Raw genomic sequence first — 22,429 nt, 5'->3', positions numbered from 1 at the left:
ATATTAGCTCATTAAACATGGCATTTATAGTGCATTTCCTTATTCTGCTTAGACAGCAAGGTAAACTTGTTTTGTCATGCATGAAACCATTACAGATGGATAGATTGAATTTTTCTGATAATTTTTCATATATAATTTATCTCATTTGGAGCTATGGTTCAATTTCTATGAATTTTTGAAGTTTGAACTATTTTCTGGAATTTCCTGAATAAGAATAAATCCAGAAAATCAATTACTCCGTCAGCAACGCGTCAGGGTGACGTCAGCAGGTCAAAGTCACCAGTCCAGGTCAAACCTGACTGGTGGTGTCCACTGGTCAGTGTCTCTGTGCACTAACTACGTTTAGTTAGCCTAATTGACTGGCAGGGCCCACTAGTCAGTGACTATACTAATTAACTAACCTATTTAGTTAGCACTAACAGAGTAATTAGTCGGGCGGGGCCCGCATGTCGGTGAGAGAGAGGGGGGAGGTCAACCCACGTCAGCAGGTCAACCTCGCCCGTCAGCGGGTCAAAACCTGCCGGCGTTTAGCCACCGGCGAGGCCAGACGCGGTGGCGCGCTGCGGAAATCACCCACAGGGCACCAATTGATGCGCGGAGAGTAGCTACGGGTAGCTGGGAACGAACCGCGGCGTTTGGTGGTGGTGGTTGGGCTCGGGGTGGCCGGAAACGTCGCCGGCGACGAGCCTTGCGGTCGCCGGAGTCGGGCGAAAGTGAGCCCGAGGCTACGGGGCACGGCGAGGCGTGTGGTGAGGTGAGGTGCGTTGTGCCCCTAGGGATGGAGTGAAGTAGTTAGACTAGGTGGTGTGGCCGGTGTTTGGCCGGAGACACGTCAGCGACGAGCTCCATGGCGGCGCGTGCGGGTGAGCTTCGTGTGCTCGTTGTGGTGCACGAGAAGAAGAACGGGGAGGATGGCGAGGTGCAGCAGCTCACGGCGATCACGTAGAGGCAGACGGCGCGGTCGGGGATGAGTCGATGCGGCGGCGACGTCGAAAGGGATCTCCAGCGATGCTCGGTGAAGATGAGGTCGAAGAAGATGTTGCAGAGCGTGTGAGCGCTCGGGGCTCGGCTGCTCGACGGAGTCGACGATGGCGGAGAGGATGGACAAGGTGGTGCAACACGGGGACGACAGTGGACGCGGTTTCACTGTGGCGCGAGCACGGCAGCGTCGGCCATGGCGGAGGAAGAGCGATGGAGAGGGACCAGGGGGAAAGTGCGGTGTCTGCGAGGTCGGGGGATGCAAGGGAGTTCGTCCCACGTCGACAGGTCGACGAGGGGAGCGGCGAGGCAGCGGCAGCTGCGTGGCGCGCATGCGGTGCTCGCCGTCGAGCACCTGCCTGCTTGGCCAAGCCAAGCTGCTCGCTGGCGGGGTGGCTGGGTTGGGCCGGCAGGTGGGCCTGGTAGGTGGCACCAAGTAAGTTTTTCTGTTTTTTTGTTTTCTTTTCTATTTTTTTCTGTAGCTTTAGGGCTTTATTTAAAATACCTAGGCACTTTCTAAAATCCTGAAAATAATTATGGGCTTTGTTGGGATTATTCCTAACATCCCTGACTTAATTCCAGAATTATTTGAACATTTAAAATATTTATTAGCATTTAAATGTCCAAAGGCAACATACATATGATTTAATCCAGCGACCTTTTGTTGACCTAGAAAATTGTGCGCCTATTTTGCCAGAGGTTCTAACCCAAGGCAAAGAGGGTGAACATTTTAGAAGGGCATTTCAGGTTCATTGAAGTTATTTTTAGTAAACCCTAGTTGATTTCAAGAGGGGTGCTGGGGGTTCTGCCTTCCCCATTTCAAGTTTCTGATGAAAAATAAACATGATGCAGACTCTAATGCATGGACTAGCTAGGGTGTGACACTGTCTGTGTGTTCTGAAGACTTATTACACTTGAGGACTGTGAATCCTCCAGCCGGTTAGGCGTCGCGTTCTAAGCATTCAAGAGCCATTGTGGATCACCGGTGAACGACGTCTGTGAAGGTTTGGGAGTCTACCTTGAAGACTTACCAGAGTGATTGGGCGAGGTCTGTGTGACCTTAGCTCAAGGGGAATACGGTGAGGACTGGGTGTCCTGAGCTGCGTGTTCAGGACTGTGTGTCCGGGACTGTGTGTCCACAGGTTTAAATACCTAGCCGCCCTAACCAGACATACAGTTGTCACAGCAACTGGAACTGGTCCAACAAATCATTGTCTTCAACGAGTCACTGGTTTCATCCTTCCCTTCCGTTTACTTACTATTGGTCCTTGTGAAGTCATCGTATGATTGCGCTATCTTTTGTCTTCACTGAGTGACTGCTTGTTCTGATTGGCTTCATAATATCTTCCTACCTGATCCTTACTACCTAGCTGCTATTAGTCATTGTGCTTTCACTTCATTGAATACTTGACTATGGTTTTCCTAGTGTAGTCTACCTTCCGCTGCATGGTAATAGGTTTATTTCTATCGTTTGTCTTCGAAACTTCCACGTTTTGAAGACTTTCATAAAAATCGCCTATTCACCCCCCTCTAGTCGATATAATGCACTTTCAATTGGTATCAGAGCAAGGTACTCCCTTGTTCTGTGTGATTCGGTTTAACCACCTGGAGTTTTAGCTATGTCGACTGCAGGGATAATTAAAGTCTCCGCTGTGTGCCCCGTCTTTGATGGAACTGAATATCCCTACTGGAAAAATAAGATGCGCATGCATCTTGAAGCCATTGATGTCGACCTATGGTATGTCATCAAGAACAGCGTTCCCAAGGCTGGAGAAGGTGTCACTACTGCTGACATCAAGAAGTTCGTTCAACTGGACTCTACTGCCAAGAATATCATCTGTGGTCTTCTGACCAAAGGACAGTATGGCCGCGTGAGTGCTTTGGAAACATCTAAGCTGGTCTGGGACTAGCTCTCCAAGGTCAACGAAGGCGTCTCAACCCAGAGAGATCAGAGAATCAGTGTCCTTCGCAACCTCTTCAACCGCTTCAAGAGAAATGAGAATGAGAATGTCCAGCTCACATTTGATCGACTCACTGACATCACAAATGAGCTTCAAGCCCTCGGCGCTACTGAGATCACCAAGCATGAAGTCGTCAAGACACTCCTGAGATCACTTGATAGTTCGTTTAACACCCTAGCCCTGATGATTCAAGAACGTCCTGATTTCAAGACACTCGATCCGTCTGACACACTTGAGAGGCTCAACACACATGAGTTTCAGCTTTCTGAGAAAAGATATATCTATGGTCCGAACTATGGGCGAACTTGTGCCTTGAAGGCAAAAGCTGTCTCCACATCCGAAGAAGAATCCGACAGCAATACTGATGATCCTGAAGACATTGGAAAGGAGCTTGCTATGCTTGTGAAGAAGTTCCAAAAATTCACCAAGAAGAAAGGCTTCAGAAAGTCTTCACGATCAAGATCAAGGAATGATGAAGCTTCTGCTTATGACTACAAGAAAAGATCATGCCACAAGTGCAAGAAACCTGGCCACTACATCTCTGAGTGTCCGCAATGGGACAATGAGAACAACAAGAAGAAGAAGAGCAAGGAGTACGACTCTGACGACAAGAAGAAGAAGAAATACTCAAAGTCTTCTTCCAAGTCTACCTCCAAGTCTTCATCACACAAGAAAAGCTCATCTGGCAAGGCCCGTGCGTTTGTTGGCAAGGAAATGGATTCAGAGGAGGAGTCTGCTTCTGAGGAGGCGGAGGTGGAGTCTGAGGAGGAGTCCTATTTTGGCGTTGCGAGTCTCGCTACAGCATACGTTGCCAAGTCTATCTTAAACACTGAAGACAACGACCTCATCACCGACACCGACGCAAATGACAAGGACTACTCCGCTCCTACCTACTGCTTCATGGCACGTGGTGCCAATGGTACGACACCAGTAGCTTCAGAATGGATTATTGATAGTGGGTGTACCAATCACATGACTGGCAAGAGAGGCCTTCTTATGGACTCAACCTTACGTCCATCCGACAAGAGTCACATCACATTTGCTGACACTGGTAAAAGTAAGGTATTGGGTCTAGGTAGAGTTGCAATCTCAAAGGATCAACACATGGATAATGTCATGCTTGTTGAATCCCTTGGCTTCAACTTAATGTCTGTCTCAATGCTTTGCGATTTAAACATGATTGTGATATTTGGAAAATATCGTTGTCTTGTTCTAATGGAATCTGACAAGTCTCTACTGTTTGAAGGGTATAGGAAGGATGATTTGTACGTGGTAGATTTCTCAACAGGACCACAACTTGCCGTATGTCTTCTGGCAGAAGCTTCAGAATGCTGGCTCAGGCATCAGAGGCTAGGGCATGCTGGCATGAGGAACCTCCACACCCTTGCAAAGAAGAAGCATGTCATAGGCATCAAGGGCGTCAAGTTCAAGAAAGATCACTTATGAGGTGCCTGTGAAGCAGGAAAGATGACGAGGGCCAAACATCCCTCGAAGACAATCATGACAACAACTCGACCCTTCGAACTGCTCCACATGGATCTCTTCGGTCCCACTCATTACTCAACTCTTACTACTATTACCTGTCTCTATGGCTTTGTCATAGTTGATGATTATTCTAGATATACTTGGGTGCACATAATCCTCTACAAGACTGAAGTGCAGGATGTCTTCAGACGCTTTGCCAATCGAGCAATGAACAACTATGGCGCCAAGATAAAGCACATCAGAAGTGACAATGGCACTGAATTCAAGAACACTGGCCTTGATACACATCTTGATACTTTGGGCATCACACATGAATTCTCAGCTCCGTACACGCCACAGCAGAATGGCATCGTCGAACGCAAGAACAGAACACTGATTAAGATGGCCCGAACGATGCTTGATGAATACAAGACTCCAAGAAAATTCTGGCCTGAAGCCATTGATACTACATGCCATACAATCAATCGTGTTTATCTTCAGAAGCTTCTGAACAAGACATCTTATGAGCTCCTTACTGGCAAGAAGCCAAATGTCAATTACTTCAGAGTATTTGGCGCCAGGTGTTGGATCAAGGATCCACATCACACTTCAAAATTTGCGCCAAAAGCACATGAGGGTTTTATGCTTGCATATGGAAAGGATTCGCACTCCTACAGAGTCTTCAATCTCTTTCATTATAAAGTGGTTGAAACAGTGGATGTGCGGTTCGATGAGACTAACGGTTCACAAAGAGAGCACCTGCCAAATGTGCTAGATGAAGTTCCATCCAGTGAATCAATCAAACTTATGGGAACTAGAGAAATCATACCCTCTGAAGTTCAAACTGAAGAGGAACTCATCATCTCTGCACCTGATCAACCTGAAGACAATGCTCAGCCTGAAGACAATCCCTCTAACAATGACAATCATCAGTAAGAGCAAAATATTCGCCCTGTACATCCTCGTGTTGCCAATGAAGTGCAGATTGAGAGAATAATTGATAGCATAAATGCACCCGGTCCGCTCACTCATTCAAGGGCAACACAGCTAGCAAATTTCTGTGGGAACTTCGCATTCGTCTCAATAACAGAACCCAAGAAAGTAGAAGAAGCCTTCATGGAACCTGAATGGATTCAAGCTATGCAAGAAGAGCTTCAATAGTTTGAGCTAAATAATGTATGGGAACTGGTTAAGCATCCTGATCCTCGGAAGCACAATATAATAGGCACCAAATGGATATATCGCAACAAGCAAGATGAGCATGGTCAAGTTGTCAGAAACAAAGCTCGCCTCGTTGCTCAAGGATATACTCAAGTTAAAGGGATTGACTTCGATGAAACATTTGCTCCTGTGGCTCGACTTGAAGCCATACGCATACTGCTAGCCTATGCAAATCATCATAACATACTTCTATATCAAATGGATGTGAAGAGCGCTTTTCTCAATGGCAAGATTGAAGAAGAAGTGTATGTTGCACAACCGCCTGGCTTTGAAGATCCAAAACATCCTGACATGTTATACAAGCTCAACAAGGCATTGTATGGCCTCAAACAGGCCCCTCGGGCTTGGTATGACACACTCAAATACTTCCTGAAGAGCAAAGGCTTCACACCTGGTTCCCTCGACCCCACGCTCTTCACGAAGACATATGACGGTGAACTGTTTGTGTGCCAAATATATGTGGATGACATTATCTTCGACTGCACCAATCAAAAATATAGTGAAGAATTTGGATATATGATGCAAGAGAAGTACCAGATGTCCATGATGGGAGAGCTGAAGTTCTTCCTTGGTCTTCAAATACGACAGCAACACAACGGCATCTTTATATCTCAAGATAAGTATCTCAAAGATTGCCTGAAGAAGTTCGGTATGTAAGACTGCAAAGGCTTCACGACGCCAATGCCAGCCAAACATCATCTGGGTCCTGACGACAATGGTAAAGAATGGTCGGGTGGTCGGGTGGTCGTTCCCACTTCTCCGGGTTTCAGGTGAAGGAATTAGCATAGAAAGCGGACTTAATGTTTGTCTCTGTATCTTCTGCTAACAAGGACGCAGAGAAGACATTTGACAGTTTCAAAAGAATGCATATGATTTGGAGAGATAGAGTTTGGGATAGAAAGCATAGAGAGGTTAGGGTCCGATCACATTCACTTAGTTCAAAAGATTCAACAAGAAGACATAGCTATAAGTGAATGCTGTAGAGGACAGAACACTAGTATACACATATAATCATCGTAGCAAAGATAATCATGAAGACATGTTGAGATTGAAGCCAAACCAAATGTGAAGACATAGCAAATGTAACGCCATGAGTGAAACACTTCAAACAGAACATTTGGTGGTGGCGTGACCCACCGTATAGGAAGTATTAGACCCAGACACGGTGCACAATTATCATGGCGCTCCGAAGTCAAATTCCTCATTAATGTATTCACACTTAGAATGCATGTCTTCATTGATTGAAGATATACTTTACTTAGTGTGTTGCACATCTAAGTCATCATTATGCATAAGTGTTAGGATGTGTGCGTGATCACAGGACATTTGAGGATTCCAAGATATTTAGCTCACACCGTAACTTGCAAAATCTTTTCTCATCCAAGGGCTTGGTGAAGATATCTGCCAATTGCTCTTCAGTGTTGACGTGTATGATATCAATATCTTCCTTCACAACATGATCTCTGAGGAAGTGATGACGAATCTCAATGTGCTTTGTCTTCGAGTGCTGAACTGGGTTGTTGGCAATCTTGATGGCGCTTTCGTTGTCGCAGTAGAGTGGCACTTGCTTCAGATGAATGCCATAGTCTTTGAGTGTTTGCTTCATCCACAGAAGCTGAGCGCAGCAAGATCCGGCAGCAATGTATTCAGATTCAGCAGTGGAGAGAGATACACAGTTCTGCTTCTTTGAAGACCAACATACAAGTGATCGTCCCAGAAAATGACATGTGCCTGATGTAGACTTGCGATCCACCTTGTCACCAGCATAATCAGCATCCGAGAATCCAACCAGATCAAACTCTGAGCCCTTAGGATACGATAATCCTAGAGTTGGGGTGTAAGCCAAATATCGAAGAATTCGCTTCACAGCTAAGTGATGCGATTCCTTTGGTGCCGCTTGGAATCGAGCACACATGCAAACACTAAGCATAATATCTGGCCTAGATGCACATAAATAAAGTAAGGAACTAATCATGGAGTGGTATACCTTTTGATCGAACTCTTTACCATTATCGTCAGGACCCAGATGATGTTTGGCTGGCATTGGCGTCGTGAAGCCTTTGCAGTCTTACATACCGAACTTCTTCAGGCAATCTTTGAGATACTTATCTTGAGATATAAAGATGCCGTTGTGTTGCTGTCGTATTTGAAGACCAAGGAAGAACTTCAGCTCTCCCATCATGGACATCTGGTACTGCTCTTGCATCATATATCCAAATTCTTCACTATATTTTTGATTGGTGCAGTCGAAGATAATGTCATCCACATATATTTGGCACACAAACAGTTCACTGTCATATGTCTTCGTGAAGAGCGTGGGGTCGAGGGAACCAGGTGTGAAGCCTTTGCTCTAAGTGAATGTGATCGGACCCTAACCTCTCTAAGCTTTCTATCCCAAAATCTATCTCTCCAAATCATATGCATTCTTTTGAAACTGTCAAATGTCTTCTCTGCGTCCTTGTTAGCAGAAGATACAGAGACAAACATTAAGTCCGCTTTCTATGCTAATTCCTTCACCTGAAACCCGGAGAAGTGGGAACGACCACCCGACAATCCAGGCGTGCATGGGACGTGGAACAACCTCCGATATGATGCATGATGGCCACGTGTTCCTCAGATGTGAATCGCCAGGGGCACCTGTGCAATAACACCGAGCCGCCCCTGTCCCTATAAATACACGCCACACCACAGTCATTATCTCTTCTTCCACTCTTGCACGAACCCTAGCACCACCGCTAGCCCTCGACGATGCTGGTGACGAAGCGCTTAGCTACCGCAACCTCTCCGACGCCGTCTTCACACCGACCGCGGACATCGTCTTCTCCGCTGTCGCCGTAGGTGTCCTCCGTCGCCATGTTAGGGCACGAACGATCGGACTGCTCGGCCTCCTCTTCCACTCCGTCTAGCAGTTCTACGTGTGGTAAATAAAACTTCCTTTTTACGACCCCTTTGATCCTATAGATTCGTCACTTTCTACCACAAGTGGTTTTTGTTCACACATGTTGGATCCACTTCATACTGCATCTCATAATATGCCTAGTATATTCACTTAAGCTTCACAAAGTAGTTAGATTCCTCACTTGTACTGATCCGTGGATTCATACAAATCTGGAACCAACTCCTTATCTATGAGTGAATGTCTTCGCACGATGAGGTCAATGTCTTCTAAACTGATTTATCTTCAAAATCTTCTGAGAATGCATATGACCTCTTCCCCTTCCCTCGCACCTTAATGCTATCACAGGTACATGTCCGTGGGAGAATCCCTTGGTTCTCATAGTCTGCATTCATTTGCAGAATTCTTACAGTATCATATAAATTCTGCCGAAGCCAGTTCCTGTTTGTCTAGCAAGCGAAAGCCTTTGAAGCCTTTGAACGTGTTGAAGCCATTCAGTTTGAAGTTCATGGATGCAGAGAAATCAGTAAGGAAGGGTGGCAGACAGCGTCGGGGGGGAACATCAAGAGATTTCCCTGATGACCTCTCAAAGCTTACAAGACAGATCCTGAAGAGGATTACAATCAGCGCAAGACCCGAATCCAATGGATTCGAAGATATTGGGTGGAACAATGGTTCAAATACCGGTTTGTGACCCAGGAATATGCTGAGAAAAATGCCATCAAGCGACCGTGGGGAGACATCCTATACAAGAATCTTCAACCCAGGTCCAGAGAAGAAGCCATTGAACAAGGCTTCTATCCCTGCATGGTCCATGGGCCATAGCCTGCAGATGCACACCCATCGTCACTACTATGGTGTCGTGACGACAATCTGTTCAAGCGCAACTTCCAGTTTGCCAAGAACTCAGCGAAGCAGAACAAGAAGTCTTTGAGATTAGACTTCAACCCTGGTCCCTCTACTCCCCGTGCCGATGGAACCTGCGAAGCTGAACCCAATCTTGTTGGTCCCTTCTACAACTTGGAAGGTCTCATCACTCATATCGTGGTTCAAGGGAAAGCCGTGAATGAGCCTGCAAATGACACTGAATCAGATGAAGCGCCTACAGCGCCGAAGCCAAAGAAGTTGAAGCAGCCTAAAGCTTCAAAGCCTGCCTCTGCACCAAAAATCTCACGGGCGAAGCCACTGGCTACTGCACCTCCTGAAGACAGTGTGCAGTCTGAAGATTTGTCACGCATCTCCAAGCCCCAGAAAGTCAAGATGCCTCTGCCACATACCGGCCAAGAACTGAGAGCTGCTGCTATTCTGCGCAACGATGCCATCGATCTGTCCAGTGATGAAGATCTTGCAGATGATGCTCTTGAGCAACTGATCAAGAGCAAGGAAGAAGCAGAAATCTTCAATGATCTGCCTCTCTTTGACGTGGCAATCATACACAACTTCATTGATGAGTGGTTTGACACGCCCAACCTCAGCTTCGAAGATCTGCAACTCCCAATTGGCCTAAGTGTCGCCTTCCATGGCGCCATTGCTTCAGAGCTAGCTCTAGCTCAGCGCATCGTCGAACTGAAGCAAAAGATTGACATTGAGAAAGCTCAGTTCAAGAAGCATATGGCCAAGCTCAGCGTGCAATAGGTGAAGAACTTCAAGATTATGCTTCACGAGCTCAAAGAAGCCTTTCTCAAGAAACATGCAGAAGCTCAAGGTTCTCGTGAGCGCATGAAGGTCATGGCTGACAAGAGTGTGCAAGCATACAATGAGGCTGAGAAGCGCAAGGCCCTTGGTCGTCCTGGCATCGACCCCAGGATGGCTGCAGAGCAGAAGAAGAAGAAGAAGAAGAAGAAGAAGAAGAAGAAGAAGAAGCCCGCTATGGCTGAACCCGACACACCAAGGCAGGAAGCAGATCCCATTGTCTTCCCAACTAGCATGACTGGCTCGAAGCCAAAAGCCAGGTCTACTGCTTCAGAACTGAAGAAGACAAGGACTGCTGAGGCTGATGCCCGAAAGAGGAAACATTCTGAAGCCTCTGATGGTTCTCCCTCCAAGAAGAAGAGGAAGACCAAGAAGGAACGGGCTGCTCCCACAGAGCCCTTAATTGTTGAACCCATCTCCATGGTTCGCCCTGCCGCTGAACTCCAAGAGCGCCAGCTGACTATCCATGAGCCTGGTTCCACAGAGGCTCATGAAGCTAAAGACTTTCCAGCAGCTGGTCCCACCGCTGCTGAAGACATTGGTCACCATGACCATGTTGAAGATGATGCAGTTCTTCCCCAGATCGAGCACCAACAGGTATCATCGCCTGTGCTTACGCATAGCGAACTCATCAGGATTGGTCGTCCTCTGACGCCAATTGCTCAGGATGCTTCATGGGCTGATTACCCACAAGCACAAGAGGAAGATGAATTTGAGGCCCAGCCAACTCTAACTCCACAGGCGTCGCCAGCGTTACGCAGGCTTCGCAAAGGACCAAGGCCTCCAATCTCCGAGTCTGAAGCTAAATCTGCTGAAGACATTCCGGCTGCATCAGCCGATGAAGAAGAAACCCCAAGAGTTGCTACACCCCCATCTCACCAAGAAGCTGTTCTCGAGGAGAACGTGACTATGACCGATCCTCCAGCTCATCAAGTGGAGGTCGAAAATCTTGAGGCTGCCACCACCAACACCCATGAAGCCACTAACGCTGTCATGGCTGAAGCAAATGTGGAGCCTCCACCAACTCAAGAACCAGAAGTCAGTGAAGCAAATGATGCTACTACTCCTGTTCCTGCTCCTGCTACTGGTCCTTAGTTTGACTATCATGTTGAGCATAGGCCTCAGGTACAGAAGCCAATTCCAAGGTTGCCTAGGTTTCCAAGTCCTGCATCAGCACCTGGATCCTTCAATGTCAACGGCTTCAAAGCAGACAACACTTTCTTCAATAGCTCCAAGAACCCCTACTCAAGGGAAAGAATATCTTCTGATCGGTTCTGGAGCTATCCGCAGCGAAGCTATTACTCCTGCATTCTGTACAATCAAGGTCGCATCTTCTCGCATAAGCGTCTTGACACAAAAGCCATAGCTGGTCTGCCCTGTCTGGAAGAAGCTCTGGATTGCTTCAAAGAGGTTGGATTGTTGCCGTTTGTCACCGACCAAGAGCGCTGGAATGAAGAGTTGCTACTCCAATTCTATGCCACACTTCACATTCGTGGGTACAACAGAGATCCGAAGACTTGGGTCCTGGAGTGGATGACAGGAAATGTTCATCATGAAGCCAAAGCCTTTGATATCATTGAGCTCACTAGTCTATCCTAAGGACTTCTTTGTTGAAGACCTTGAGTCTCTGCCACGGACTATCTATCACATCGTAAGGCGAACTCTCTGGCCTATCAAAGGAAATTCTCCCCATGCCAAGCTGGAAGGTGCAATGAAGACTTTGGTCTTCTATATTCTTCATGGCAAATGCTTCAATGCACAAGACTTCTTCATTCGCCAACTTGCTGCATCAGGCTCTGATCTTTTTGGCTTGAAGTTCTACACTCCTTGGATAATGCGGCTGATTAAACTCCACTCCGCTATCTCATATCAGCCATCTTCTCGCAATCATCGGATCTTTCTGCCTGATGTGGATATGTCCGTTGAAGCTATTTATCCTGAGCCTGCCAAGGAGCCTCTTAGTCTTCAGAATGCGGAGCATCAAAGTTTCTCTCAGAACATTGAAGGAGTTGAAGTAGTCACTCGTGTTTATCCTTTGGCTGGAACTACACGTGCACCACATCCTGCCCTTACTGAAGCCACCGAAAGCACAATTTCTCAACGACCCAAGAAGCGCACTCGTGTTCTCAATGACCGAGAGCTTCTGGTGGCTCTTCATCAGAAACAGGATAGGCATCATGACTGGCTGAAGCGCCAAATGCAAAGCCTCTTGGTGGATGTCAACCGCATTCGCAATCTTGCCATCAAGAATGCCTTTGTTGCACATGAAACCTCTCGACGCAGATGGAAAGGGCTGACGCTTATGTGCTCTGAAGATGATCTTCAAGAGGATGGCTTCTCTGAACGCTTTAAGTTTGACTCCACACCTCCTCGAAGGGGAGTGCTGCAACGAACTCCATCTCTTGAACACTCTAAGTTCTCTTCCTCTGCGGAAACTGTGAATGCCAGAGTGATCGAGGACGAAGACGATGCTACTTCACGGCCCCCTCCTTCAGCACGCTTCGACACTGCTCCGAGTTCTTCTGCACCGCCGAACACCACCGACGACCCTGCTGCTTCACATACTCTTCATGGAAACGAGTAGATGCTCTATGTCTTCAAACCTTTTTGGTCCTTACTAACAAAAGGGGGAGAAGCATATGAGTTTGATAGTCTTCAAGCGGGTCCCTATGGGCGGTTGCTTTATATTTTCCCTAGTGTTTACAACTCTCATTTTGATACGTTTGGTTATTTGAGTCATAACACTTAAACTCGATGGTCGTCTGCTACTTATTTTCTACTTTGTGATGCGATGATAAATTCCGCATGTGCGACGATAAATTCCGCAGTTAGATCATTTTGCAGACGTCCATTTTCCATTATGCATGTCATTATCTTCACATACCTTCACATGCGTAATGAATTGTCATCATAAGTTGAAGAGGATCTCCACAAGTACAACCTGCCATGTACATTTGCATTCCAAAAGCAAATTACTCATATGCACATCTTCAGGGGGAGCCCTTGCAGCTTATGAAGACAATTCCTTATCCTTTTACAATTTCACATATTATATTCCCCGTTGAAAACTTCAACTAGTTTGTCATCAATCACCAAAAAGGGGGAGATTGTAAGTGCATCTAGTGCCACCCCTAGTTGGTTTTGGAGTATTGACGACAAACCTATTTGAGGGACTAATGTGTTTGTGAGAATTGCAGGATAACACAGGTAGAAGTCCCTCATTGATTCGGTTTTCCTACCAGAGATGACCTCTAAAAATGTATAAAGCCATTGATGTCAAAGGTGGTATGTGAAGATATTCACATTGAAGACTATGACACGAGAAGACGTCGCATGAAGCATATGGAGCTCGAAGACTTAGATCTTTCGTAGTTCTTTTTCTTCTTTGTTGAGTCATAGGAACCACTGTACTGTTAAGTGGGGTCCAAGAGAACCAGCCAGAATGACTGAAGTGATGCTTAACCAAAACCTATGTCTTCGAGTGAAGACTATGAGAGAAAATCTTGTCCAGAGTCAGACAAGTCAGCTTTGCTTGTAGCCCAAGTAAAGTTGTCGTGTGTGTTTGAAATCTGACCGTTGGAACACGTGTCAGTTCCTTAGTGACCTAGGGTCATTTCGGACAAATCAGGTCGGGTTGCCTAGTGGCTATAAATAGCCCACCCCTACAACCATAAACGGTTGGTTGCTCAGAGTTAGAGTACGGCTTTTGTCGTTTGAGAGCAACCCACCTCGAAGCCTTTGAGAGAGAATTCCTTGCGAGGATAAAGCCCTAACCACCCAGAGCCAAAGAGTGTCAGGCATCACTTAAGTCTTCCTGTCTGTGTGATCTGAAGACTTATTACACTTGAGGACTATGAATCCTCCAGCCGGTTAGGCGTCGCGTTCTGAGCATCCAAGAGCAATTGTGGATCGCCAGTGAACGAAGCCTGTGAAGGTTTGGGAGTCTACCTTGAAGACTTACCAGAGTGATTGGGCGAGGTATGTGTGACCTTAGCTCAAGGGGAATACGGTGAGGACTGGGTGTCCTGAGCTGCGTGTTCAGGACTGGGTGTCCGGGACTGTGTGTCCTCAGGTTTAAATACCTAGCCGCCCTAACTAGACGTACAGTTGTCACAGCAACTGGAATTGGTCCAACAAATCATTGTCTTCAACGAGTCACTGGTTTCATCCTTCCCTTCCCTTTACTTACTGTTGGTCCTTGTGAAGTCATCGTATGCTTGCGCTATCTTTTGTCTTCACTGAGTGACTGCTTGTTCTGATTGGCTTCATAATATCTTCCTACCTGATCCTTACTACCTAGCTGCTATTAGCCATTGTGCTTTCACTTCATTGAATACTTGACTATGGTTTTCCTAGTGTAGTCTACCTTCCGCTGCATGGTAATAGGTTTATTTCTATCATTTGTCTTCGAAACTTCCACGTTTTGAAGACTTTCATAAAAATTGCCTATTCACCCCCCTCTAGTTGATATAACGCACTTTCAATGCTGGTATCCTCTGTCCAACCAGAGGCATCGGACAACTTGCTGGAAGCGCTTCACAGCGCTTCCATCGATGAAGAACACCGCACTATCATGAGTGCGGTGGTCAAGAAGGTTTAGTCCGCCAAAAACGGACTGACCGAAGCTTGCGCCAGCCTCCTAACAGGCTTTGAGGTAAGCATTCAAAATATAAAAATATTACCGCATAGATAGTAGCCCATGATGCTCTATTCGGCGTTCGCGAAGAAAAGTCAGATAGAGTATCAAATGATAATTCAGGAGTCTAATTAGAGTATTTCTGTGTGTATGTGCAGGCTTCCCTACTGGCCGCTGCTGCACGTACTGTGGAGGTCTCTGCGCTGAAGCAGGCCCTGAAGCGGTCCAAGGACGAGCTCGGCCTTACCAAGGGGCAGCTCGAAGAGAGCAAAGGTAAGATATACCCCAATTTATATAGTTAAAAAAGAAGTTCAGCGTAAAGTAATAGGATCATCATGAATTTGTCATGGGCCACGACCGAGGTGGAGACCCTGAGGAAGGCATTGTCCGAGGCCGAAAACAAATCGGCCAAAGAATGTATTGAACGGGAGAAATAAGAAGCCCGAGTAGGCGAGGTGCAGCAAGAGCTCGAGGCGCCCGCCAAAAAGCACGAGTCCTTGGAGCTTAACTCCAAGACGCGAGAGTCTGAGCTCGCGCAGGCGCTTGAGAGCATCCGGAGCACCAAGGCCGAAGCACACAAGGCCCTCCAGGAGATTGGTGCGGCGAAGAAGATAGCAGCGGGTAAGGTATTCAATATGCAAAGCAAGCATGTGAAGGAGACTTCCCTTTTTCTTACCCGAGTTCGGAGCTCTCCAGGAGCGTTTGCAGATCGTCCCCGTAGTGTGATGGATACCACGGAGTTTTACCGGGCTGAGGAAGGGAGTTCAACGGAGAAATTGTTCTGGTCTGAGTATACTGGGACCGAACACCCCGTGTCCTAAAGCGACCAGCTGAAGCAGTTGGTCGAACTTGACAAGGCAGCCGAACAGGCCATGAGGGGCCTTATAGTCCGGATGTGGCCTAGCGAGCCCCTGTCCGACAGCTACTTCAGTCTGGTAAGGCAGCTGGTGGAAGCCTACCCACAGCTTGAAGTCATCAAGAGGTCCGTCTGCATCGAAGGTGCACGCAGAGCTTTTGCCTGGGTGAAGGTGCACTGGGCGAAGCTGGACGCCGTGAAGCTTGTGAAGGAAGGGCCGCCGGAGGGCAAGGAGCATCGTTGCCCCGAGAATTACTATGAGAGTGTACTGAAGGGTTCTCGCTTAGTGGCAGATGAGTGTGCCAAGGATGTAATTTTTGAATGAACATGCCCATGTGATCCTGTAATATGAAATGAGTTCTTTTGCGCCATGCAACTCTTTCTTAATTTAAAATATTACCTTCTATGCGGCCGTTTATAAAATCTGAGAGTTGGCTAGTCGTCAGCTTCTGCCCCCATGTAACTAGTACTGGGGTGTTCGGGTAAATCTGAACACTCTTTACCCGAATTTTGGGTCCTTCAAGGGAGGTGCTCAGCGCAACGAACCAGGCAATCGGACTATAATGCTTTATCACTCTCACTTAGCCATAGAAGTCTATGATTTTAAACTTTTGGTGAAGCCCCTAGTATTCGGAGGGTCGAATTTAGGGCGCTATACACGCCTAAGACAGACAAGGCCGAATCCTCGCCCGAAGCGGAAAAAGTCTTGAAGGACTTGAGACCTCTCGAACAGCGACCAGTCTCTCGCCTTATCATGATATTCCGTTTTTGGCTTTCTCTACTGAGGTGCTCGTCCGGAAGAACCGGGACACAATCATAGTAGTTCTCCCACCGCTACCTTAGCCGATATAGCGGAATGTAAGGTACCAAAGCACGGGAGCCAGGCAGCCCAACATTTGACCCAAGACATGATTCGGAGCTGATGCATATAATGCTATAAGTTCGGGGTGCCACACTATCGAAAGTGTTCGGACTTCTTGCGCCGTATTACGGGGTAAATAAGAGCTCCTGGCATACTGACCATACCCGAGCGTGCAGGTGCGGAATTTCGTAAATGGACATATAAGAGAAAGAGAAAAACTTAAATAATGCAATGATAGATTAATAATATGCATTGTTATTTGAATACTACGTCGAAGCGTACCGGTACAAGTAGAGCAATAAGCATAAAGTAGGACAATTCGAAATGTCCTATCCCAAGGCAAGCTACGCATAAATAGTGAAAAGCGGGTATATCAAGTATTACTAGAGACCACCTGGCGGTTCCCATGTTCATCTTAGCTTCTTGCCGCCTTGGTTGTTGCTTCCGGAATGTGTCTGGCAATCGAACTGCCGAAAAGGGCTTCCGAAGAGTTAGGCCCCAAAAGAGAAAAGGAATGTCAAAGGTATACAGCCCTGGTGTGGTTAAGCCACAATGCGGGCCGTGTCCTGATTGTGCCCCCGCATATGTCCATGGTATTTTCAATGCGTAGTTATGTACGCGCGGCACGAATTTCGTCGCTGCACTGGGACTGGGACGTGGGCCGGATTTCTAGGCGAGTGCTGATCGCGCTAGGCGATCCTGTTGCAAATTGTTCCGGACTCGCTTGAAGGTGTCCGGGGGCAGTAACGCTGAATGAGTGGTCTACCTGAACAGGCTGCTTTGTGCCTCTACTGCAAGGGCCGTAGTGTGCTCTTATGTATGGAGCGAGCGTTCTGTGTTTCCATTTACTGTTAGAACCCCGCGGGGTCCTGGCATCTTGAGCTTAAGGTATGCGTAATGCGGCACTGCATTGAATTTTGCAAATGCTGTCCGTCCGAGCAGTGCATGATAGCGACTGCGAAACGGGACGATGTCGAAGATTAACTCTTCTCTTTGGAAGTTATCCGGTGATCCGAAGACCACTTCCAGTGTGATTGAGCCTGTGCAATGGGCCTCTACACCTGGGATGACGCCTTTAAAGATGTTTTTGCTGGGTTTGATCCTTGAGGGATCGATACCCATTTTTTGCACTATATCCTGATAAAGTATGTTCAGGCTACTACCGCCGTCCATAAGGACTCGAGTGAGGTGAAATCCGCTAATGATGAGGTCTAGGACCAGTACGGCGGATCCGCCATGACGGATGCTAGTGGGGTGGTCCCTGCGATCGAAGGTGATCGGACAAGCAGACCATGGGTTGAACTTTGGGGCGACGGGCTCCATTGCATAGACGTCCCTTAGTGCACGCTTCCGCTCCCTCTTGGGAATGAGGGTTGCGTATATCATGTTCACCGTCTTCACTTGAGGGGGAAACCCCTTCTGTCCTCCTGTGTTTGGCGGGTGGGGCTCTTCCTCGTCGTTGCTATGCAGCCGCTTGTCCTTATTCTCGGCATTTAACTTGCCGGCCTGCTTGAACACCTAACATTCTCTGTTGGTGTGATTGGCTGGCTTGTCGGGGGTGCCGTGGATTTGACACGAGCGATCCAATATGCGATCTAGACTGGACGAAGCCGGAGTATTTCTTTTGAATGGCTTTTTTCACTGACCGGATCTAGAGCATCTGAATCCGGCATTGACTGCCGTGTCTTCGGTGTTATCGCCATTATTGCGGCGCTTTGGTCTATTACGCCGCTGCCTACCGTTGACATCTTTGGTATCTGAGGTATCCGGATTCCTTGATGTGTTGTTGCTCCGAGCCAGCCAGCTATCCTCGCCCACGCAAAAGCGGGTCATGAGTGTTGTGAGGGCTGCCATAGATTTCGGCTTCTCCTAGCCGAGGTGGCGGGCGAGCCACTCGTCGCGGATGTTATGCTTGAATGCCACTAGGGCCTCTGCATCCGGACAGTCTACAATTTGATTTTTCTTAGTCAGGAACCGTGTCCAGAATTGTCTGGCTGATTCCCCTGGCTGCTGGGATATGTGGCTCAAGTCATCAGCATACGGTGGCAGCACATAAGTGCCCTGGAAGTTGTCAAGAAATGCATCTTCCAAATCCTGCCAACTGCCAACGGAGTCTGCTGGCAAGCTATTCAGCCAATGCCGAGCTGGTCCTTTGAGTTTTAGTGGGAGGTACTTGATGGCATGTAGATCGTCACCACGAGCCATGTGGATGTGAAGGAGGAAATCCTCAATCCATACAGCGGGATATGTTGTGCCGTCGTATGATTCGATATTTACGGGTTTGAAACCCTCCGGGAATTCATGATTCATGACTTCATCAGTGAAGCATAGGGGGTGTGCGGCGCCTCTGTGCCGGGCTATATCCCGACATAGTTCTTGTCTGCTGTAATCGGCCCGGCCGGATTTACTCTTGGTGTATCCGACGCGACGATCATCGTCCCATGTGGGCGCACGTGCTCGTGTCTCGTATATTGACCTTGCGATTTTTGCCTTACTGTCCAAGATGTCTCACAGGTCCTCTTTGTTGCCCCAGGCCTTAGTATTTTTGACTAAGTGGCGATGGGTGTGGTCTGAACTTTAGTCTGAAACGCCTCTCTGGCTCGGCCGCGTAGTGGCCGGTCAGCCGCATCGTACACTGGTGAATGAGGTTTCAATGCTTCCTCCTTGAGGTGAGGTAGCAACCTGCATTTTGGGTAACTTTTGGACGAGCGCTCGAGTTCGTGCTCCTTGGCCGCAAGGACTTCAGTCCATCTGTCTGCTAACAAGTCTTGATCAGCTTGAAGCTGTTGTTGTTTCTTCTTTAGGCTACTTGCCGTGGCCATAAGCCGGCGCTTGAAGCGCTCTTGCTCGCCTCGTCTTCAGAGAGAGGCATGTAATTGTCCTCCTCCGGTTCTTCATCTGCTGCCTGATCTGGAGGGCTAGCTTGTTCGTCCTCTAGCTCTGAACCGTGCTGGATGAGATTGTTGCTGTCTTTGGCGCTATCCGGAGTGTTATTATCTCCTGTGCCGATATCACTGTTCTTGCTATGGCAGGACTTAGAGCGGAGCCGCTGACGTCGGCCCTTGGGTTGCTTCTTGGAGGGGTCATCCTCCGCTCTCTTGTCGCCATTGGCTTGTTTGGGGGTGTCCACCATGTATATATATCATATGATGAGGTGGCGGTCTAGTGCCCCGAGGGCGGTGGATACTGTTCATCTCCAGCTTCGTCGTCCGTACCGTCGAAGTCTTCGGAGCCGAAGTCGAGCATGTCGGTTAAGTCATCGACAGTGGCTACTAAGTGGGTGGTGGGTGGGCAGCGAATTTCTTTGTCGTCCGCATCCCTTTCTAGCCGAAAACTGACTGTCTTAGTAAGCATAAACTGTTCATCTAGCCAATGATAGTGTCATACAAAGTATCATTGGAGATCATCTGTGTCAAAACAAGGGCTTTTCTTAAAATAGCCAAAGTGATTAGTGGCATAAACCCCGGCTAACCACCGAACACTTCACACACCGGGGGCTTGTCACCAGCCCACACCAGGGGCTCGTTTCCATATGCACATACAACCTTCTGGAACTGAGACGTCGGCTAAGGGTGAAGACTGCCTATGAAACACCCTTTGTATCCTGTACAAAGGGGCTGAAGTCAACGACTGGTCACACAGGAGTAAAACAATCATACACCATCACACACCGGAATATAAAGCCGCATTCATTTTAAACAAAAGGAAGATTTTTACATCATGCTACACTTCAGCATTCTGAAGTGCAACCTCAAAAGTACAAAGTGTCCTCAGGACAATGGGCCTTGGTGATCCGAGCTCCCTCCATCACCCCAACAAGGAACTGCTACGTGGTCCGATCTTTCCCTTCGGGGAGGGGGCGGCTAAGGCCATGAGCATCGCATCAAGGCAAGGGTAATGCATCTTCATGCAAGCATAGGCCTGTTGGACGCCCTCCAAGCATGTGGACTGCTTCTAGCCTGTCACTTGGGGGCCAGCCTCTTGTAGACGGGTCACCAGACCGAAGAAGCTAGTCGACATCGCCTCCGTTGGCCAGAGATTGGTACATAGATCTTCAACACGCCGGCTTTGCAATATGGAAGAGTTCCATTATCTGCTTCATCTGATGATTCAGCAGCTCCGGATGCGATCGCGCCTGGAATTGTGGCCAAAATGCTCTCTCTGTGGCGTGGCCCTCCCGAGTGCCAAGTAACGTCAAGCGTCTGAAGCACTGATATGTCTCGAACGTATCTATAATTTTTGATTGTTCCAAGCTGATATATTATCATTCTTGGATGTTTTATAATCATTTTATAGTCATTTTATATCATTTTTTGGTACTAACCTATTGACACAGTGCCAAGTGCCAGTTGTTGTTTTCTGCATGTTTTTACATCGCATGTAATCAATATCAAATAGAGTCCAAATGCAGCGAAACTTTTTGTGGATCTTTTTGTACCAGTAGACATCCAGTGGGCCGGAGAAGCGCCCGGGGTGCTCCGAGGGGAGCACAACCCACCAGGGCACGCCTGGAGGCCGTGGCACACCCTGGTTGGTTGTCCCCACCTCGGGTGCACCCCAGACCACCTCTTTGATCTATAAATACCCCAACATTCCAGAAATCCTAGGGGAGTCGACAAAAATCAATTCCAGCCACCGTAGAGTCCAGAACCACTAGATCCAATCTAGACACCATGACGGAGGGGTTCACCACTTACATTGGTGCCTCTCTGATGACGCGCGAGTAGTTCTTTGTACACCTTTGGGTCCGTAGTTAGTAACTAGATGGCTTCCTCTCTCTTGTTAGATTCTCAATACAATGGTCTCTTGGAGATCCATATGATGTAACTCTTTTTGCGGGGTGTTTGTTGGGATCGGATGAACTTTGAGTTTATGATCAGATCTATAGCTTTTTACCCATGAAAGTTATTTGAGTTTCTTTGATCTCTTATATGCATGATTGCTTATAGCCTCATATTTCTTCTCTGATATTTGGGTTTTGTTTGGCCAACTTGATCTAATTATCTTGCAATTGGAAGTGGTTCTTTGTAGTGAGTTCGATCTTACTTTGCTTGATTGCAGTGACATAAGGGGAACCGACACGTATGTATCGTTGCTACTAAGGGTAAAATGATGGGGTCTATTTCTACATAAATAGATATTGTCTAGATCATGTCATCGCTCTTATTGCATTACTTCGTTTCTCCATGAAATTAGTACACTAGATGCATGCTGGATAGCAGTCGATGTGTGGAGTAATAGTAGTAGACGTAGGCAGGAGCCGGTCTACTAATCTTGGACGTGATGCCTATATAATGATCATTGCCTGGATATCGTCATGATTATTTGAAGTTCTATCAATTGCGCAATAGTAATTTGTTTACCCACCGTTTGCTATTTTTATCGAGAGAGGCCACTAGTGAAACCTACAGCCCCTGGGTCTCTTTCTCATATTATTTGCTTTTGCGATCTATTTTCCTTTGCTTTTATTTTCAGATCTATTAAACGAAAAATACCAAAATACCTTGCTGCAATTTATTCTCGTTTATTTTATCTCGCGTTCCCGTGATCCAATCTATCATATTATTATCACGTCTGTTTGCCAATTTTTGCCGCCGCTACCCGAAAGGGATTGACAACCCCTTTTACATATCGGGTCGCGAAAATTTGTTATTTGTGTGCAAGTATTGTTTATGTAGTGTTGCTTGGTTCTTCCACTGGTTCCATAACCTTTGTTTCATCACTGAGGGAAATACCTACCATCGTTGTGCTGCATCATCCCTTCCTCTTTGGGAAAATACCGACGTAGCTTCAAGCCGCATTAAAAGGAATTTTTGGCGCCGTTGCCGGGGGGCATCATCTACATCTACCAGGTTCCTAATCA

This window comes from Triticum urartu, chromosome 1A, assembly GCF_056163025.1.
Source record: "Triticum urartu cultivar PI428250 chromosome 1A, HENAU_Tu73, whole genome shotgun sequence".
Taxonomy (NCBI): Eukaryota; Viridiplantae; Streptophyta; class Magnoliopsida; order Poales; family Poaceae; genus Triticum; species Triticum urartu.
This window is presented reverse-complemented; position numbering follows the sequence as displayed.